The following is a 19,562-nucleotide window of genomic DNA, read 5'->3' on the forward strand; positions in this document are numbered from 1 at the left end:
ATATGATAGACCATGTTTTTGAAGTAGTGACATAAATATCAAAAATTGCATATGATAGTTCACGTTTTTAAAGAAAAGAAAGAAATTCCACAAATTTTATATGATAGTCCACGTGTTTGGAGAAGGGATATAAATTGCAGAAATTGCATATGATAGACCACGTTATTGGAGTAGGGACATAAATTTCAAAAATTGCATATGATAGTCCACGTTTTTGAAGAAGGGAAAGAAATTAAAAAAATTACATATGATAGTCCACGTTTTTAGACAAGGGAAAGAAATTCCACTAATTTCATTTGATAGACCACGTGTTTTGAGAAGGGAAATAAATTCCATAACTTGCATATGATAGACCACGTTTTTGGAGTAGGTACATAAATTTCAAAAATTGCATATGATAGTCCACGTTTTTGGAGAAGGGTAGGAAATTCTGGAAATTAAATTTGATGGACAAAATTTTTGGAGAAGGGAAAAAATTCCACAAAGTTCATATGATGGTCCACGTGGTTGGAGATGGCAAATAAATTCTAGAAATTGCATATGATAGACCACGTTTTTGGAGATGGGAAAGAAATTCCAAAAATTGCATATGATAGTCCAAGTTTTTGGGGAAGGGAAAGAAATTCAAGAAATTGCATAGGATAGACCACGTTTCTAGAGAAGGGAAAGAAATTCCATAAATTGCATATGATAGTCCATGTTTTTTGGAGAAGCGAAAGAAATTCCATATGATAGTCCACATTTTTGGAGAAGGGAACGGAATTCCTAATAATTGCATATGATAGTCCACATTTACGGTGAACGGAAAGAAATCCACAAATTCCATATGATAGTCCACGTTTTTGGAGAAGCGAAAGAAATTCCATAAATTTCATATGATAGTCCACGTTTTTGCAAAAAGTAAAAGAAATTTCAGATATTAAATATAATAGACCATGTTTCTGGAGAAAGGAAAGAAGTTCCAGAAATTGCATATAATAGTCCAAGTTTTTGGCAAAGAGAAAGATATTCCATAAATTGCATATGATAGTCCACGTTTTTTGATAAGGGAAAGAAATTCCATAAATTGCATATGATAGTCCACGTTTTTAGAGAAAGGAAAGAAATTCCACAAATTTCATATGATAGTCCACGTGTTTAGAGAAGGGAAATAAATTCCAGAAATTGCATTTGATAGACCACGTTTTTGGAATAGGGACATAAATTTGAAAAATTGCATATGATAGTCCACGTTTTTGGAGAAGGGAAAGAAATTCCAGAAATTACATATGATAGATAGTCCATGTTTTTGGAGAACGGGAAGAAATTCCACAAATTGAATATGATAGTCCACATTTTTAAGGAAGGGAAAGAAATTCCAAAAATTTCATATGATAGACCAGGTTTTTGAAGTAGTGACATAAATATCAAAAATTGCATATGTTAGTCCACGTTTTTAGAGAAAGGAAAAAATTTCCACACATTTCATATGATACTCCACGTGTTTGGAGAAGGGAAATAAACTCTAGAAATTGCATATGATAGACCAAGATATTGGAGTAGGGACATAAATTTCAAAAATTTAATATGATAGTCCATGTTTTTGTAGAAGGGAAAGAAATTCAAGAAATTGCATATGATAGTCCACGTTTTTAGAGAAGGGAAAGTAATTCCACTAATTTCATTTTATAGTCCACGTGTTTGGAGAAGGGAAATAAGTTCCATAATTTGCATATGATAGAACATGTTTTTGGAGTAGGAACATAAATTTCAAAAATTGCATATGATAGTCCACGTTTTTGGAGAAGGGTATGAAATTCAAAAAATTTAATTTGATAGAACAAAATTTTTGGACAAGGGAAAAAAATTCCACAAAGTTCATATCATAGTCCACGTGTTAGGAGATGGGAAATAAATTTTATAAATTGCATATGATAGTCCATGTTTTTGGAGATAGGAAATAAATTCCAAAAATTGCATATGATAGTCCAAGTTTTTGGAGAAGGGAAATAAATTCAAGAAATTGCATATGATAGACCACAATTTTGGAGAAGGGAAAGAAATTCCATAAATTGCATATGATAGACCACGTTTTTGGAGTAGGTACATAAATTTCAAAAATTGCATATGATTGTCCACGTTTTTGGACAAGGGAAAGAAATTCAAGAAATTGCATATGATAGTCCACGTTTTTAGAGAAGGGTAAGAAAATCCACAAATTTCATATGATAGTCAACGTGTTTACAAAAGATAAATAAATTCCAGAAACTACCTATGATAGACCACGTTTTTGGAGTAAAAACATAAATTTCAAAAAATGCATATGATATTCCACCCTTTTGGAAAAGTGTAAGAAATTTCAAAAATTTCATATGATAGACCATGTTTTTGAAGTAGTGACATAAATATCAAAAATTGCATATGATAGTTCACGTTTTTAAAGAAAAGAAAGAAATTCCACAAATTTTATATGATAGTCCACGTGTTTGGAGAAGGGAAATAAATTGCAGAAATTGCATATGATAGACCACGTTATTGGAGTAGGGACATAAATTTCAAAAATTGCATATGATAGTCCACGTTTTTGAAGAAGGGAAAGAAATTAAAAAAATTACATATGATAGTCCACGTTTTTAGACAATGGAAAGAAATTCCACTAATTTCATTTGATAGACCACGTGTTTTGAGAAGGGAAATAAATTCCATAACTTGCATATGATAGACCACGTTTTTGGAGTAGGTACATAAATTTCAAAAATTGCATATGATAGTCCACGTTTTTGGAGAAGGGTAGGAAATTCTGGAAATTAAATTTGATGGACAAAATTTTTGGAGAAGGGAAAAAATTCCACAAAGTTCATATGATGGTCCACGTGGTTGGAGATGGCAAATAAATTCTAGAAATTGCATATGATAGACCACGTTTTTGGAGATGGGAAAGAAATTCCAAAAATTGCATATGATAGTCCAAGTTTTTGGGGAAGGGAAAGAAATTCAAGAAATTGCATAGGATAGACCACGTTTCTAGAGAAGGGAAAGAAATTCCATAAATTGCATATGATAGTCCATGTTTTTTGGAGAAGCGAAAGAAATTCCATATGATAGTCCACATTTTTGGAGAAGGGAACGGAATTCCTAATAATTGCATATGATAGTCCACATTTACGGTGAACGGAAAGAAATCCACAAATTCCATATGATAGTCCACGTTTTTGGAGAAGCGAAAGAAATTCCATAAATTTCATATGATAGTCCACGTTTTTGCAAAAAGTAAAAGAAATTTCAGATATTAAATATAATAGACCATGTTTCTGGAGAAAGGAAAGAAGTTCCAGAAATTGCATATAATAGTCCAAGTTTTTGGCAAAGAGAAAGAAATTCCATAAATTGCATATGATAGTCCACGTTTTTTGATAAGGGAAAGAAATTCCATAAATTGCATATGATAGTCCACGTTTTTAGAGAAAGGAAAGAAATTCCACAAATTTCATATGATAGTCCACGTGTTTAGAGAAGGGAAATAAATTCCAGAAATTGCATTTGATAGACCACGTTTTTGGAATAGGGACATAAATTTGAAAAATTGCATATGATAGTCCACGTTTTTGGAGAAGGGAAAGAAATTCCAGAAATTACATATGATAGATAGTCCATGTTTTTGGAGAACGGGAAGAAATTCCACAAATTGAATATGATAGTCCACATTTTTAAGGAAGGGAAAGAAATTCCAAAAATTTCATATGATAGACCAGGTTTTTGAAGTAGTGACATAAATATCAAAAATTGCATATGTTAGTCCACGTTTTTAGAGAAAGGAAAAAATTTCCACACATTTCATATGATACTCCACGTGTTTGGAGAAGGGAAATAAACTCTAGAAATTGCATATGATAGACCAAGATATTGGAGTAGGGACATAAATTTCAAAAATTTAATATGATAGTCCATGTTTTTGTAGAAGGGAAAGAAATTCAAGAAATTGCATATGATAGTCCACGTTTTTAGAGAAGGGAAAGTAATTCCACTAATTTCATTTTATAGTCCACGTGTTTGGAGAAGGGAAATAAGTTCCATAATTTGCATATGATAGAACATGTTTTTGGAGTAGGAACATAAATTTCAAAAATTGCATATGATAGTCCACGTTTTTGGAGAAGGGTATGAAATTCAAAAAATTTAATTTGATAGAACAAAATTTTTGGACAAGGGAAAAAAATTCCACAAAGTTCATATCATAGTCCACGTGTTAGGAGATGGGAAATAAATTTTATAAATTGCATATGATAGTCCATGTTTTTGGAGATAGGAAATAAATTCCAAAAATTGCATATGATAGTCCAAGTTTTTTGAGAAGGGAAATAAATTCAAGAAATTGCATATGATAGACCACAATTTTGGAGAAGGGAAAGAAATTCCATAAATTGCATATGATAGACCACGTTTTTGGAGTAGGTACAGAAATTTCAAAAATTGCATATGATTGTCCACGTTTTTGGACAAGGGAAAGAAATTCAAGAAATTGCATATGATAGTCCACGTTTTTAGAGAAGGGAAAGAAAATCCACAAATTTCATATGATAGTCAACGTGTTTACAAAAGATAAATAAATTCCAGAAACTACCTATGATAGACCACGTTTTTGGAGTAAAAACATAAATTTCAAAAAATGCATATGATATTCCACCCTTTTGGAAAAGTGTAAGAAATTTCAAAAATTTCATATGATAGACCATGTTTTTGAAGTAGTGACATAAATATCAAAAATTGCATATGATAGTTCACGTTTTTAAAGAAAAGAAAGAAATTCCACAAATTTTATATGATAGTCCACGTGTTTGGAGAAGGGATATAAATTGCAGAAATTGCATATGATAGACCACGTTATTGGAGTAGGGACATAAATTTCAAAAATTGCATATGATAGTCCACGTTTTTGAAGAAGGGAAAGAAATTAAAAAAATTACATATGATAGTCCACGTTTTTAGACAAGGGAAAGAAATTCCACTAATTTCATTTGATAGACCACGTGTTTTGAGAAGGGAAATAAATTCCATAACTTGCATATGATAGACCACGTTTTTGGAGTAGGTACATAAATTTCAAAAATTGCATATGATAGTCCACGTTTTTGGAGAAGGGTAGGAAATTCTGGAAATTAAATTTGATGGACAAAATTTTTGGAGAAGGGAAAAAATTCCACAAAGTTCATATGATGGTCCACGTGGTTGGAGATGGCAAATAAATTCTAGAAATTGCATATGATAGACCACGTTTTTGGAGATGGGAAAGAAATTCCAAAAATTGCATATGATAGTCCAAGTTTTTGGGGAAGGGAAAGAAATTCAAGAAATTGCATAGGATAGACCACGTTTCTAGAGAAGGGAAAGAAATTCCATAAATTGCATATGATAGTCCATGTTTTTTGGAGAAGCGAAAGAAATTCCATATGATAGTCCACATTTTTGGAGAAGGGAACGGAATTCCTAATAATTGCATATGATAGTCCACATTTACGGTGAACGGAAAGAAATCCACAAATTCCATATGATAGTCCACGTTTTTGGAGAAGCGAAAGAAATTCCATAAATTTCATATGATAGTCCACGTTTTTGCAAAAAGTAAAAGAAATTTCAGATATTAAATATAATAGACCATGTTTCTGGAGAAAGGAAAGAAGTTCCAGAAATTGCATATAATAGTCCAAGTTTTTGGCAAAGAGAAAGAAATTCCATAAATTGCATATGATAGTCCACGTTTTTTGATAAGGGAAAGAAATTCCATAAATTGCATATGATAGTCCACGTTTTTAGAGAAAGGAAAGAAATTCCACAAATTTCATATGATAGTCCACGTGTTTAGAGAAGGGAAATAAATTCCAGAAATTGCATTTGATAGACCACGTTTTTGGAATAGGGACATAAATTTGAAAAATTGCATATGATAGTCCACGTTTTTGGAGAAGGGAAAGAAATTCCAGAAATTACATATGATAGATAGTCCATGTTTTTGGAGAACGGGAAGAAATTCCACAAATTGAATATGATAGTCCACATTTTTAAGGAAGGGAAAGAAATTCCAAAAATTTCATATGATAGACCAGGTTTTTGAAGTAGTGACATAAATATCAAAAATTGCATATGTTAGTCCACGTTTTTAGAGAAAGGAAAAAATTTCCACACATTTCATATGATACTCCACGTGTTTGGAGAAGGGAAATAAACTCTAGAAATTGCATATGATAGACCAAGATATTGGAGTAGGGACATAAATTTCAAAAATTTAATATGATAGTCCATGTTTTTGTAGAAGGGAAAGAAATTCAAGAAATTGCATATGATAGTCCACGTTTTTAGAGAAGGGAAAGTAATTCCACTAATTTCATTTTATAGTCCACGTGTTTGGAGAAGGGAAATAAGTTCCATAATTTGCATATGATAGAACATGTTTTTGGAGTAGGAACATAAATTTCAAAAATTGCATATGATAGTCCACGTTTTTGGAGAAGGGTATGAAATTCAAAAAATTTAATTTGATAGAACAAAATTTTTGGACAAGGGAAAAAAATTCCACAAAGTTCATATCATAGTCCACGTGTTAGGAGATGGGAAATAAATTTTATAAATTGCATATGATAGTCCATGTTTTTGGAGATAGGAAATAAATTCCAAAAATTGCATATGATAGTCCAAGTTTTTTGAGAAGGGAAATAAATTCAAGAAATTGCATATGATAGACCACAATTTTGGAGAAGGGAAAGAAATTCCATAAATTGCATATGATAGACCACGTTTTTGGAGTAGGTACAGAAATTTCAAAAATTGCATATGATTGTCCACGTTTTTGGACAAGGGAAAGAAATTCAAGAAATTGCATATGATAGTCCACGTTTTTAGAGAAGGGAAAGAAAATCCACAAATTTCATATGATAGTCAACGTGTTTACAAAAGATAAATAAATTCCAGAAACTACCTATGATAGACCACGTTTTTGGAGTAAAAACATAAATTTCAAAAAATGCATATGATATTCCACCCTTTTGGAAAAGTGTAAGAAATTTCAAAAATTTCATATGATAGACCATGTTTTTGAAGTAGTGACATAAATATCAAAAATTGCATATGATAGTTCACGTTTTTAAAGAAAAGAAAGAAATTCCACAAATTTTATATGATAGTCCACGTGTTTGGAGAAGGGATATAAATTGCAGAAATTGCATATGATAGACCACGTTATTGGAGTAGGGACATAAATTTCAAAAATTGCATATGATAGTCCACGTTTTTGAAGAAGGGAAAGAAATTAAAAAAATTACATATGATAGTCCACGTTTTTAGACAAGGGAAAGAAATTCCACTAATTTCATTTGATAGACCACGTGTTTTGAGAAGGGAAATAAATTCCATAACTTGCATATGATAGACCACGTTTTTGGAGTAGGTACATAAATTTCAAAAATTGCATATGATAGTCCACGTTTTTGGAGAAGGGTAGGAAATTCTGGAAATTAAATTTGATGGACAAAATTTTTGGAGAAGGGAAAAAATTCCACAAAGTTCATATGATGGTCCACGTGGTTGGAGATGGCAAATAAATTCTAGAAATTGCATATGATAGACCACGTTTTTGGAGATGGGAAAGAAATTCCAAAAATTGCATATGATAGTCCAAGTTTTTGGGGAAGGGAAAGAAATTCAAGAAATTGCATAGGATAGACCACGTTTCTAGAGAAGGGAAAGAAATTCCATAAATTGCATATGATAGTCCATGTTTTTTGGAGAAGCGAAAGAAATTCCATATGATAGTCCACATTTTTGGAGAAGGGAACGGAATTCCTAATAATTGCATATGATAGTCCACATTTACGGTGAACGGAAAGAAATCCACAAATTCCATATGATAGTCCACGTTTTTGGAGAAGCGAAAGAAATTCCATAAATTTCATATGATAGTCCACGTTTTTGCAAAAAGTAAAAGAAATTTCAGATATTAAATATAATAGACCATGTTTCTGGAGAAAGGAAAGAAGTTCCAGAAATTGCATATAATAGTCCAAGTTTTTGGCAAAGAGAAAGAAATTCCATAAATTGCATATGATAGTCCACGTTTTTTGATAAGGGAAAGAAATTCCATAAATTGCATATGATAGTCCACGTTTTTAGAGAAAGGAAAGAAATTCCACAAATTTCATATGATAGTCCACGTGTTTAGAGAAGGGAAATAAATTCCAGAAATTGCATTTGATAGACCACGTTTTTGGAATAGGGACATAAATTTGAAAAATTGCATATGATAGTCCACGTTTTTGGAGAAGGGAAAGAAATTCCAGAAATTACATATGATAGATAGTCCATGTTTTTGGAGAACGGGAAGAAATTCCACAAATTGAATATGATAGTCCACATTTTTAAGGAAGGGAAAGAAATTCCAAAAATTTCATATGATAGACCAGGTTTTTGAAGTAGTGACATAAATATCAAAAATTGCATATGTTAGTCCACGTTTTTAGAGAAAGGAAAAAATTTCCACACATTTCATATGATACTCCACGTGTTTGGAGAAGGGAAATAAACTCTAGAAATTGCATATGATAGACCAAGATATTGGAGTAGGGACATAAATTTCAAAAATTTAATATGATAGTCCATGTTTTTGTAGAAGGGAAAGAAATTCAAGAAATTGCATATGATAGTCCACGTTTTTAGAGAAGGGAAAGTAATTCCACTAATTTCATTTTATAGTCCACGTGTTTGGAGAAGGGAAATAAGTTCCATAATTTGCATATGATAGAACATGTTTTTGGAGTAGGAACATAAATTTCAAAAATTGCATATGATAGTCCACGTTTTTGGAGAAGGGTATGAAATTCAAAAAATTTAATTTGATAGAACAAAATTTTTGGACAAGGGAAAAAAATTCCACAAAGTTCATATCATAGTCCACGTGTTAGGAGATGGGAAATAAATTTTATAAATTGCATATGATAGTCCATGTTTTTGGAGATAGGAAATAAATTCCAAAAATTGCATATGATAGTCCAAGTTTTTTGAGAAGGGAAATAAATTCAAGAAATTGCATATGATAGACCACAATTTTGGAGAAGGGAAAGAAATTCCATAAATTGCATATGATAGACCACGTTTTTGGAGTAGGTACATAAATTTCAAAAATTGCATATGATTGTCCACGTTTTTGGACAAGGGAAAGAAATTCAAGAAATTGCATATGATAGTCCACGTTTTTAGAGAAGGGAAAGAAAATCCACAAATTTCATATGATAGTCAACGTGTTTACAAAAGATAAATAAATTCCAGAAACTACCTATGATAGACCACGTTTTTGGAGTAAAAACATAAATTTCAAAAAATGCATATGATATTCCACCCTTTTGGAAAAGGGTAAGAAATTTCAAAAATTTCATATGATAGACCATGTTTTTGAAGTAGTGACATAAATATCAAAAATTGCATATGATAGTTCACGTTTTTAAAGAAAAGAAAGAAATTCCACAAATTTTATATGATAGTCCACGTGTTTGGAGAAGGGAAATAAATTGCAGAAATTGCATATGATAGACCACGTTATTGGAGTAGGGACATAAATTTCAAAAATTGCATATGATAGTCCACGTTTTTGAAGAAGGGAAAGAAATTAAAAAAATTACATATGATAGTCCACGTTTTTAGACAAGGGAAAGAAATTCCACTAATTTCATTTGATAGACCACGTGTTTTGAGAAGGGAAATAAATTCCATAACTTGCATATGATAGACCACGTTTTTGGAGTAGGTACATAAATTTCAAAAATTGCATATGATAGTCCACGTTTTTGGAGAAGGGTAGGAAATTCTGGAAATTAAATTTGATGGACAAAATTTTTGGAGAAGGGAAAAAATTCCACAAAGTTCATATGATGGTCCACGTGGTTGGAGATGGCAAATAAATTCTAGAAATTGCATATGATAGACCACGTTTTTGGAGATGGGAAAGAAATTCCAAAAATTGCATATGATAGTCCAAGTTTTTGGGGAAGGGAAAGAAATTCAAGAAATTGCATAGGATAGACCACGTTTCTAGAGAAGGGAAAGAAATTCCATAAATTGCATATGATAGTCCATGTTTTTTGGAGAAGCGAAAGAAATTCCATATGATAGTCCACATTTTTGGAGAAGGGAACGGAATTCCTAATAATTGCATATGATAGTCCACATTTACGGTGAACGGAAAGAAATCCACAAATTCCATATGATAGTCCACGTTTTTGGAGAAGCGAAAGAAATTCCATAAATTTCATATGATAGTCCACGTTTTTGCAAAAAGTAAAAGAAATTTCAGATATTAAATATAATAGACCATGTTTCTGGAGAAAGGAAAGAAGTTCCAGAAATTGCATATAATAGTCCAAGTTTTTGGCAAAGAGAAAGAAATTCCATAAATTGCATATGATAGTCCACGTTTTTTGATAAGGGAAAGAAATTCCATAAATTGCATATGATAGTCCACGTTTTTAGAGAAAGGAAAGAAATTCCACAAATTTCATATGATAGTCCACGTGTTTAGAGAAGGGAAATAAATTCCAGAAATTGCATTTGATAGACCACGTTTTTGGAATAGGGACATAAATTTGAAAAATTGCATATGATAGTCCACGTTTTTGGAGAAGGGAAAGAAATTCCAGAAATTACATATGATAGATAGTCCATGTTTTTGGAGAACGGGAAGAAATTCCACAAATTGAATATGATAGTCCACATTTTTAAGGAAGGGAAAGAAATTCCAAAAATTTCATATGATAGACCAGGTTTTTGAAGTAGTGACATAAATATCAAAAATTGCATATGTTAGTCCACGTTTTTAGAGAAAGGAAAAAATTTCCACACATTTCATATGATACTCCACGTGTTTGGAGAAGAGAAATAAACTCTAGAAATTGCATATGATAGACCAAGATATTGGAGTAGGGACATAAATTTCAAAAATTTAATATGATAGTCCATGTTTTTGTAGAAGGGAAAGAAATTCAAGAAATTGCATATGATAGTCCACGTTTTTAGAGAAGGGAAAGTAATTCCACTAATTTCATTTTATAGTCCACGTGTTTGGAGAAGGGAAATAAGTTCCATAATTTGCATATGATAGAACATGTTTTTGGAGTAGGAACATAAATTTCAAAAATTGCATATGATAGTCCACGTTTTTGGAGAAGGGTATGAAATTCAAAAAATTTAATTTGATAGAACAAAATTTTTGAACAAGGGAAAATAATTCCACAAAGTTCATATCATAGTCCACGTGTTAGGAGATGGGAAATAAATTTTATAAATTGCATATGATAGTCCATGTTTTTGGAGATAGGAAATAAATTCCAAAAATTGCATATGATAGTCCAAGTTTTTTGAGAAGGGAAATAAATTCAAGAAATTGCATATGATAGACCATAATTTTGGAGAAGGGAAAGAAATTCCATAAATTGCATATGATAGACCACTTTTTGGAGTAGGTACATAAATTTCAAAAATTGCATATGATTGTCCACGTTTTTGGATAAGGGAAAGAAATTCAAGAAATTGCATATGATAGTCCACGTTTTTAGAGAAGGGAAAGAAAATCCACAAATTTCATATGATAGTCAACGTGTTTACAAAAGATAAATAAATTCCAGAAACTACCTATGATAGACCACGTTTTTGGAGTAAAAACATAAATTTCAAAAAATGCATATGATATTCCACCCTTTTGGAAAAGGGTAAGAAATTTCAAAAATTTCATATGATAGACCATGTTTTTGAAGTAGTGACATAAATATCAAAAATTGCATATGATAGTTCACGTTTTTAAAGAAAAGAAAGAAATTCCACAAATTTTATATGATAGTCCACGTGTTTGGAGAAGGGAAATAAATTGCAGAAATTGCATATGATAGACCACGTTATTGGAGTAGGGACATAAATTTCAAAAATTGCATATGATAGTCCACGTTTTTGAAGAAGGGAAAGAAATTAAAAAAATTACATATGATAGTCCACGTTTTTAGACAAGGGAAAGAAATTCCACTAATTTCATTTGATAGACCACGTGTTTTGAGAAGGGAAATAAATTCCATAACTTGCATATGATAGACCACGTTTTTGGAGTAGGTACATAAATTTCAAAAATTGCATATGATAGTCCACGTTTTTGGAGAAGGGTAGGAAATTCTGGAAATTAAATTTGATGGACAAAATTTTTGGAGAAGGGAAAAAATTCCACAAAGTTCATATGATGGTCCACGTGGTTGGAGATGGCAAATAAATTCTAGAAATTGCATATGATAGACCACGTTTTTGGAGATGGGAAAGAAATTCCAAAAATTGCATATGATAGTCCAAGTTTTTGGGGAAGGGAAAGAAATTCAAGAAATTGCATAGGATAGACCACGTTTCTAGAGAAGGGAAAGAAATTCCATAAATTGCATATGATAGTCCATGTTTTTTGGAGAAGCGAAAGAAATTCCATATGATAGTCCACATTTTTGGAGAAGGGAACGGAATTCCTAATAATTGCATATGATAGTCCACATTTACGGTGAACGGAAAGAAATCCACAAATTCCATATGATAGTCCACGTTTTTGGAGAAGCGAAAGAAATTCCATAAATTTCATATGATAGTCCACGTTTTTGCAAAAAGTAAAAGAAATTTCAGATATTAAATATAATAGACCATGTTTCTGGAGAAAGGAAAGAAGTTCCAGAAATTGCATATAATAGTCCAAGTTTTTGGCAAAGAGAAAGAAATTCCATAAATTGCATATGATAGTCCACGTTTTTTGATAAGGGAAAGAAATTCCATAAATTGCATATGATAGTCCACGTTTTTAGAGAAAGGAAAGAAATTCCACAAATTTCATATGATAGTCCACGTGTTTAGATAAGGGAAATAAATTCCAGAAATTGCATTTGATAGACCACGTTTTTGGAATAGGGACATAAATTTCAAAAATTGCATATGATAGTCCACGTTTTTGGAGAAGGGAAAGAAATTCCAGAAATTACATATGATAGATAGTCCATGTTTTTGGAGAACGGGAAGAAATTCCACAAATTGAATATGATAGTCCACATTTTTAAGGAAGGGAAAGAAATTCCAAAAATTTCATATGATAGACCAGGTTTTTGAAGTAGTGACATAAATATCAAAAATTGCATATGTTAGTCCACGTTTTTAGAGAAAGGAAAAAATTTCCACACATTTCATATGATACTCCACGTGTTTGGAGAAGGGAAATAAATTCTAGAAATTGCATATGATAGACCAAGATATTGGAGTAGGGACATAAATTTCAAAAATTGAATATGATAGTCCATGTTTTTGTAGAAGGGAAAGAAATTCAAGAAATTGCATATGATAGTCCACGTTTTTAGAGAAGGGAAAGTAATTCCACTAATTTCATTTGATAGTCCACGTGTTTGGAGAAGGGAAATAAGTTCCATAATTTGCATATGATAGAACATGTTTTTGGAGTAGGTACATAAAAAACTAAAAGAGTAGGGATTTAGAAATACTAGTCACTTTGTTCATCAAATCTTCAAATTAAGCTTGAAAATCTGTTACATAACCGATTTGAGAAAGTTTAGAAAGATCTCCTTCAATGTCTTTGTACTGAGTTCGGCTGAAACAAAGGCGAACAGAAGTAAGGAACATCCACCATGACATTAACAGATTGTTACGTGTAGCCCACTGAAACCACACAATCGTGTGTCCGCTGGAGTGCCATAGAAATTGAATAAGGCTTCAATTTAGAAGATCCAATAGAGTGAGTTAGATCCATGAAAATGTGGAACTCTTAATTTCAAAAAACGTTAAGATATTTGATCATACCGATGGGAGTTATGAGGTTGTCAACCCTAAGGCCTGCAACATTAGAATCAACCTCCATGAGACGAAGGAGGTGAGTGGAATGAATTGAATCATATTGAGATTCAATTGATGATTGCAACATGAAATAGAGTGATCCAGTTTGCGCATCAATTAGGATTAAATGGCACTCATGAGGTTAGTAGTGTTCATGATGAAAGTTCCAATGATACACCTAAGTTATAAGATGTATCGGATTATACACTCTTTGAGTGAGTGCAAACTCCAAAAGAGAGAAAAAAGAATATTCAGAGAGAAAAGGGGGAGTTCTTATCATTCAACATGCCCAAAAATAGGTGCAATTTACATCATATACGCTCAGGCATAACCAACTTGCGAGAAAATAAGAAACAACTAACATAATAGAAAATAACATAATTGCGCTCAAGGCATTCTTTCATACATAAAATCATTTATCTGTGTTGGCTTCTTGATGACATGTTTGTATAATATTGGCCCATCCTTCTCTACTTTCATTACTTCTTCAGTTTGTGGTATTGGACTTTCCCCATTCTCTATTTAGTCTTGCTTATATTTGGACCCCTAATTTTTTTAAAATGACAATTTTACCTTTTAATGTTTTTAAGCAATTTACCATTTCATTTTTTACTATTCACCAAAAACACCAGAAAGTTGCACCTATACGCATGCGATCCGGAACACCTTAGGAAAGTCATCTGGTATGCAAATTAACCATTCGGAACAATTACGAAAAGAATTTCGGTTTAGAAAAATATGTTATGGGAGACATTAAAAAAGTGTTTCGGAATGGCTGGAACCAAATCGGAACACTTACTGAAAGTCATCCGGTTTGAATTTTTGGTAACCGAAACACTTCTTTCAACTCTTTTGGAATGCTTTTTAATTTTTGTTTTTCAGGTATGAAAATTCCGCTCCAAATTTGCCAAAATACGAGAAATTTGTAGATACCACTGATGTAATCACAACTGCTCAAAGATTTTCTACACAAAAATACATTATAAGATGGATTAAAGAGGTTTGAATCAGAAATAAAGTAATTGTTATTATCACCCGTTCATACACCGAAACAGGCAAGAAAGGAAGAAGCAACAAAGTAATATTTGGTTGCGATAAATGGGGAAAATACAAGGACAAAGGTGAAACTCAAAGTGCGTGTAGAGATATGGACGTCCATTCAAAATCAGGTCGACTTCGGAAAAATATGGGTCTAAATGGAAGGTTGATGTAAAATATGGAGTTCATAATCATGGATTACCTGATAGATTAGAAGGTCATGCCTTTGTTGGTAGGTTGACCATATATAAGACATGTTCCACCTAGACACATATTGATTTTGCTGTAAGAGCGAGATCCTGAGAATATCACTCGGACCACGCAAGTTGTAACACCCCATAAAATTCTTTATTTAATTTAATTAATTTTTGGATTAAATATTAGAATTATTTGAGTTAACTGAGAAAAATGAAATAATGAGGCTAATGGTCCAGTGTCGCTTTGAGTAGAAGGGGGGGTGTCAGTTGTGAAGCCCATTACTAATGATAAGCTTATTTTCATAAAATAGAAAAATAGAGGAATTGTGGGAGGAGAACCAAAAAGGGAGAAGAGAAGTCTGAACGTGAAAGAGCAGAGAAGCGAGGAAGTGCGACGCGAGGAAGAACGAAGAATCAGGTAAGGGGAGACTCTTCCGTTTATCTTCTATTATGGGATTATAGGTAGTATGATAGAATTTGATCGTGTTATTCGTATCAATTGGGTTATGCTTAGGTTATAGAATTGTTAGGTTTTTGGGGAGAATTGATTTATAATGATTGTATTGATCATGTATGGTGTTAATTGGATGGTTGAATGTATTATAAATGTGTTATAATATGTGCTTATTTGCTGTACGTAAAATCTGGTTGGAATGGAATTGGTTTGGTAGTGACTCGGTGAAGGAAGGGCAAAATCGCAGGCTGTTTTCTGAGATTCGGAGTTCTGGAAATCGCCAGTTCGCGCCGCGTCCAGGAGTTGGCGCCGCGAACTGCTTAGTAGAAGGCCAAGAAGTTTTGTTGGGTTCAGTACGCGCCGCGAGCATATGGCCGCGCCGCGAAGGCGTACTTATTTGCTCGTTTCGCGCCACGAACACATGTTTGCGTCGCGAAGTTCTTGGCAGAATGTTGGAGATTTTTGACTCGCTCAGTTCGCGCCGCGAACCAAGGTTGGCGCCGCGTGCTGTTGGTGACAGGCCATTTTGAGAGTTCAGAAATGTGTAACTTTTAAACCGTAAACCGGATTTTGGTTCCGTTCCGAGCATAGTGAAGCTAATCAGATAATTTACATAATAAAATGATGTTTTGAGTTGTGACTCGATTTTATTTGGTTGTGGTGGTTTATGCTTATAGGTACATTAATGAATGTTTTACCTGTATGATGTTGTGGTTGTAACCGGTGTTTATTATACATGTATTGTTGGCGTGAAATATGTGTTTTATTAATGATTATGACATTTGGTCGATTTATGTGGGTGATGAGCATGTTATGGTTGATGCATGCATTCATAATCATTTTGTGGCTGGTCCTTGACGATGGTGGATCAGTGGTAGCTAATTCCCATTGTGTGGAATTAGTGAGTGGGTGTTACCGTATCCTTGATGATGGTGGGTCGGTGAGTTGGGTTATCCCAGATTTTGGTACCACATGCATGTAGTTGCATTGCATTAGGCTGTTTGTGCTATTATAACATGAATGGAAGATTGTCCAATGTTATAATATGTGTTGATTTGGTTGTTCGCTTACTATTGTATGATTTGAATCTGATCGTAATTGTGATTGGGTGAATGGCATGTGAAATGATATTTTATTATCTATATCTTATAACATTAGTTAAATGTGAATGAGACTCACCCTTACTGTTGTTATTTTTCAGATTGAGGAGTAGCTCTCGTACTTGGTGAGGATTAGCTCGTCAAGTAGTTCGTTAGAGTCAGTTGGGTTTGTGTCATGCTCTGGTCGTGTAACACTGGGGACGTTGTTTAGAGTTATTTGTGGAACTCTTTTTATTTCAGTATTTTATTATGGTGGTGTTTTAAGTCTATGACTTTGGATGTTGCATTGTTCAGATGTTAAATATATTTCCGCTGTGTTAACATGACGATCTGAATGATATTGAGTTTAACGTTCCTTTTCATGGCATGACATGAATATTATTTTAATTATGTGGAAGTTGTAATGCCCTTTTCATGTTTTACTCTGATTATTGTTTAATATTATGCGGGGTATTAGAAGGGTGTTACACAAGTATATAAGTACAAGAGTGTGATAGAAAAAGAGATAATAGGTCCAAGAAGTGAGATACAACATTTACTTAAGCTTATAAAGGATGCAAACTATATTTACTTGAGTAGAAAAAGAGATGACTCTAAAGTTGTGAGAGATATTTTTTGGGCTCATCCCGATTCGGTAAAGTTGATGAATATTTTTCCTAATGTCTTAGATATGGACTGCACTTTTAAGACAAAAAAATACAGTCAGCCTCTGTTTGAAATTGTTGGCTTGACATCGACCAAGTTGACATTTGCTGTTGCATTTGCTTATATGAAGTGTGAGTAGACAGAGAGTTTTTGTTGGGTCTTGGATAAGCTCAAGAAATTTTTTGTGAAGAAAGATTTATGTCCACAAATTATTTTGACAGATATAGATCTTGCTTTGATGAAAGTAGTTGAAGTTATGTTTCCTACGACGATTAATTTGCTATGTCAGTTTTGCATTAACAAAAATGTCAGTGCAAAATACAAGAAATATGTGGTAAATGTGCAAGATACGATAGAGACAATATGGATGGGTGTTGTATGGGCTAGTGATGAGGTTGAGTATAGTCAACAATTGTAACAACTTGAACAGGCATATTTTGATTGTAGTGAATTCCTTGATTATATGAAAGGCACATGGTTGGCTCCACATAGGTAAAGATTTTTTGGAGCATGGATTAATCGAGTGCCTCATTTGGGCAACACCACGACTAATCGATATGTCATATTTTTTAGTATTTTTATTATGCATTAATTTTTACGATGTTATTTTTTGTATATTTACTTTGTTTTATTTTTAGGCTTTAGTCTGCACATTGGAAGTTAAAACATATGATAGGAAATAGTATTGGTGACATGGTAAAACATTGGAAAGCTATGAATGATAATTCGTAGTTACAAGTAGGCAGCATTCGAGCTTCTTTTCAAAAAAAAAATTATGAGGTTGAGCACGCACACATAAGTCCCTTTTATGGTAATCTTCGTGGTTTTGTATCGAGAGTTGCTTTGAGACGTATTGCTGAAGAGTTATCGAGGGTTGATTATGTTATGTGGTTGTACTAATAGAACAAATTATGAGTTACCTTGTGCTTGTGAGATAGGAATATATGTTCTTGGTGGATTTTCGATACCAATAGACAGTGTTCATCTTTATTGGAGAAAACTAAGTATGGAAGGTGAGTTGCAGGTAGATGAAGAAGTTGGATGAGAGCTGGATAGGAGAAGTGCAATAGATGAATTATGGATAAGGTTTATATCACTAGATGTTATTGAGAAAAGAGCATTAAAAAGTAGGGTTTGTGAACTTGCTTACCCCAGAACAACTTAAATGTGTCCTCCACCTGAGAAATAAAAACCAAAGGAGGAGTGAAGAAGAAAGGGAAGAAATCGGATGGGTATGATGTTTATAGAGATCCTTCGTATCATGAGTATGTTGACCAAGCATCTCAATCTTCACAGAGGAAATTTCAACCATCATAGACTTCGAAGAAGCAGTCACAATCAAAGAAGCAAACACAATCAAAGTAGCATTTGTTCACTCTTCATTTTCTAAATCATAGTAGGCCATATATTCCAGAGGTAGATAATGTTGAATCATATGCTAATTAAGGATTTAGATTCATTGCATTATTGCATGGGTATAGGGATGATGGTTGGGCAATTGTTCGTCGAGACTTGGACATGGAAATAAGAGACAAAGACAGGGAGAGTTTGTATGAGAATTTGTTCGGTGATCGGTTATTCAAAGTGAGAGAAGGGTTGATGATAGAGTCCATTGGTTTACAGCCACCAGAGAAATGGTTGACACTACCAGACATGAGTTGTTTGATAGAGAATTGCTATAATGTCATTCTTATGCATTTAGTAAACGCATGCTTACTTTTTCTATGACAACCTCACATTCACCAGCTGCCTCTATTTATTGCATTGGTCTTGTCAACAATAATCACTGGGTTCAGGTAGTTAATTTAAAAATTTTACTTTTTTAAATAACTCGCATACTTTACTTTTTTTTTAATATATGACATACTTTACTTTACTTTATAATCAGGTAAACATGAAAGATGGATTTCCATTGCCACCAGTCATAGTATATTGGAAGAAGTTTCGTTCTCAAGTTGTGACATCTTGGATGTTAGGATTTGCAGGACGTCTTCAACTTTAGCTACAACTTTCGTCTATATTACCATCATATGTTAGTTTAGAATAAGTGACTCAAAAAAAAACTATTTTTGTATTATTTGTATTATGTTGACTCAGACATGTTTAGCATATGTTAGTTTAGCATAAGTGACTCAAAATTAAACTGTTTTTATCATAACATAGTTTTGAAGCATTAAATTTTTGGAATAATTGCAACAAATATCTCTTAAAACGTTAAAACTTTAAAACTTAGACTGTAGCAGATGATTTTGGACGTTC

Source organism: Vicia villosa, linkage group LG6, assembly GCF_029867415.1.
Source record: "Vicia villosa cultivar HV-30 ecotype Madison, WI linkage group LG6, Vvil1.0, whole genome shotgun sequence".
NCBI lineage: Eukaryota > Viridiplantae > Streptophyta > Magnoliopsida > Fabales > Fabaceae > Vicia > Vicia villosa.